The following is a 3,287-nucleotide window of genomic DNA, read 5'->3' on the forward strand; positions in this document are numbered from 1 at the left end:
CTCCGGGGCAGGCGGGATTTGAACTCATGCGGAAGTGGCTTTAGCTTCTCAGTGCAGTGCTTTAACCCGCTGCGCCACCAGGGAGGGCCTGATATGTTTTTTGATGTATGTATACAAACATAAAGACCATCGTCAACGTCCTGATAACAAACTTATCCATCACCTTGTATCCCATTATAACGTCTCCTTTCTGCGTATTCCTGCCAGCACACTACTAGTAGTAGTTTCATAAATGGTATCTTTTTTTTCTTTTTTTGTTTGTTTTATTTAGTTTTTTCATTTGATATAATTATTTTTAATTTACCCATGCTGTAGCATGTGTCAGTAGTTCCTTTTATTACCAAATAGCATTTAGCATATAGCTATACCACAGCTTATTTATCCATCAGTCTTTAATGGACATAATTTTGTTTCCAATTTTTGAATATTATTCATAAAGCTGGTACATTCTAGGTAAATAAAACTCTACCTAGAAGTAGAATGACTAGCTCATATGCTAAGTATCAATATTTAGAAACTGCCAGCTATTTTTCAAAAATGGTTGTTCCATTTTACCCACTTACAAGGTGTATAGTGGTATCTTGTAGTTTTAATTTACATTTCATTGACTGTGACATGAGCATCTTTTCAGATGTTAATTTATTAGCTATATGTCTTCCTTGGTGTAGTAGGCCTTCAGATCTTTTGCCCATTTCTTTATTGGGTTGTTTAAAATTTAGTTTAAGAATTCTTTCTTTTTATGGACACATGTCCTTTATTAGGTAGAATTTACCACCATTTTCTCCTACATTGTGATTTGGTTTTTCATTCTCTTTCAACGAATAGAAGTTTTGATTTTGATAAGGGAGGTCCAGTTTATCCATTTGTGATTTATAGATAGTGATTTTAGTGTCACATCTAGAAATGTTCATTAAACCTAAGTTCAGAAAGGCTTTCTTCTACCTTCTGAAAATTTTATAGTTTTAAATGTTGTGGTCACTTAGGGCTGTGATTTATTTTGAGTTAGTTTTTATAGATGGTATGAGTATGGATTAAAAAAAAAAGTGGTTTTTTTTGTATATGGCTATCCAGTTGCTACAGGGTAATTTGTTGAAAAGACTCCTTCACTAAATTGCCTAAGTACCTTTATTAAAATCAGTTGCTCAAATACATTCAAATCTAGTTCTAGGCTCTTTTCTGTTCCATTGATTGGTTTGTCTCTCATTCACTACATGACTTTGATTAACATATTAGAGCTTTTTAGCCTTTAAAATCAGGGAACATTGGTCCTCCAATTTTTGTTTTTATTTTCTAAACTTGTTTTGGCTGTTACAGGTCTTTGAATTTCAGTTTGAATTTTAGGATCAACTTGGCAGTTGGTGATAAAAATGATAAAAAAATATTGTTTTTCAAAGTTGTTTTTCCTAAATGTAAAATTTTAGATTATTTTCTTCTTCAATACTTTAATAATGTTGCTACACCCTCATCTTACTTGCTTTGTTTCCTTTGAGAAATCTGCTATCATCCTTATCATTATTACTCTGTCTTTTTTCCTCTGGCAGCTTTTAAGTTTTTTGTTATTGTTATCACTGATTTTGGACAATTTGATTATGATGTGCTTTAGAATAGTTACTTCATGTTTCTTTGCTTAATTTAATGTTCATTGAGTTGCTTAGATGTAGGTTTATAGCGTCATAACTTTGGAAGTTTTTCAGCCATTATTTTCTTACATTTTTTTTCTGTTCTTTCCCCTGTCCTTCTGGGATTCCTGTTACACATAGATTAGAACACTTGAAGTTGTCCCACAGTTCAGTGATCCTTTTTTTCTATCAAGTCATATTCTTAGTGTTTCATTTTAGATAGTTAATATTGCTATGTCTCCTCAAATTCACTGCTTTTTTTTAAAAAAAAACAATACCTAACCTTAATCCATCCCATCCAGTGTATTTTTTTACTTCAGATACTGTAGTTTTCATCTATAGGAGTTAGATTTGAGTTTTTTATACCTTCCATCTCTCTACTTAATAATTTTGGTCTTTCCTCTAGTTTTTTAAACATGTGGAATAGAGTTATAATAGTCTATCACTCTCTTGTCTGCTTATTCTAACATCTCTGTCAGTTCTGGGATGGTTTTAACTAATTTTTCTCTTCATTTTGGGTTGTATTTTTTTTTTTTTATGCCTGTTGGTAGTAGTCCTTGGGTTACCGGATACTGTGAATTTTACCTTTTATTTTTTAAATACCAGACATTTTTATATTTCTAAAAATATTCTTGAACTTTGTTCTAGAATATAATAACTTGGAAATAGTTTGACTTTTTGTATGTCTTTTTAGACAGGACTGGCGCTGTGTTTATTATTATTAATGAGACAAGACCATTCAGGGTACTCTAGTCAATGTTCTGTGATTTATGAAGTTTTCCAGTCTTGCTAGTAAGAACAGGCTACATAAGCTTTGGGTACTCTTTCCTCAAATTCTTTTTGGTGATTCTGCACCCTCAGATAGTTTCCTCACCTACACACACTGGTCATTACTCCTTCTGTTTATCCCCAGAATTCTCCCTTTGTGTAGCTTCTCTCTAGCACTCTGCCCTTTGAACTCTAGCTGGGCACCTCAGATTCTTAGCTCTGTCTCTTTTATTTATGGTTTCTGCCCATCTCCACCTACTTTCCCCAGTTTGTTCTCCATCCTGGAAATGCTCATTAACTGCAGCAGTTAATAAGGTTTACTTTCCTGTTTCCAGTCTCTCGTATTATTGTCCTTTGCCATCTGATGTCCACTGCTGAAAATTATTGTTTTACATATTTTACCCCGTGTTTTGGTTATTAAAATTAGAAAGATAAATCCAGTCCTTGTTGCCTAGAAGCAAAAATTAACTCTTGAAATTGTAACTTTTAAGTACAGTATATACATAATTATCTTGTAAAATATCTCTGAGGAGGGGCTCTCCCTGGTGGCTCAACAAGTTAAAGCACCGCATTATAAAGCTCTCCGAAGCCACTGCAGCAAGAGTTCAATCCAGGGAGCTGATCCACATGGCGTGGCAGACCTCTTCTGACCCGCCCACTGCTACCTTCAGCAGTCTGCTTTGTCAGTCTGCCTGTTCTGCTCCCCACTCTGTCTCTGGAGAATCCTCTTACCACCCCTGTACCTCTGGCCATACCCCAGTTCTGTAAGCATAAATAATCTTTAACAACAACAAAAAAATATCTCTGAGGAGCCAGAAATCAACTTGAATAATATATGCCAGCTCTAGATCTCACATTTAGCTTTTGGAATAAATTTCTAAATTTTTACACAAAAGTGAA

At 34.2% G+C, this 3,287-nt stretch overlaps 1 protein-coding gene across 1 annotated transcript in view; it reads left to right on the forward strand.

Annotated features, from left to right (window-relative positions):
• The window catches only part of RNF141 (ring finger protein 141), a 25,072-nt gene that overhangs the window by 18,368 nt on the left and 3,417 nt on the right, over positions 1–3,287 (forward strand). The gene's annotated exons all lie outside the window — the stretch shown is intronic.

The sequence above is a fragment of the Condylura cristata genome, unplaced genomic scaffold (assembly GCF_000260355.1).
Source record: "Condylura cristata isolate star-nosed mole 26May11 unplaced genomic scaffold, ConCri1.0 scaffold00015, whole genome shotgun sequence".
In the NCBI taxonomy this organism is placed as follows: domain Eukaryota; kingdom Metazoa; phylum Chordata; class Mammalia; order Eulipotyphla; family Talpidae; genus Condylura; species Condylura cristata.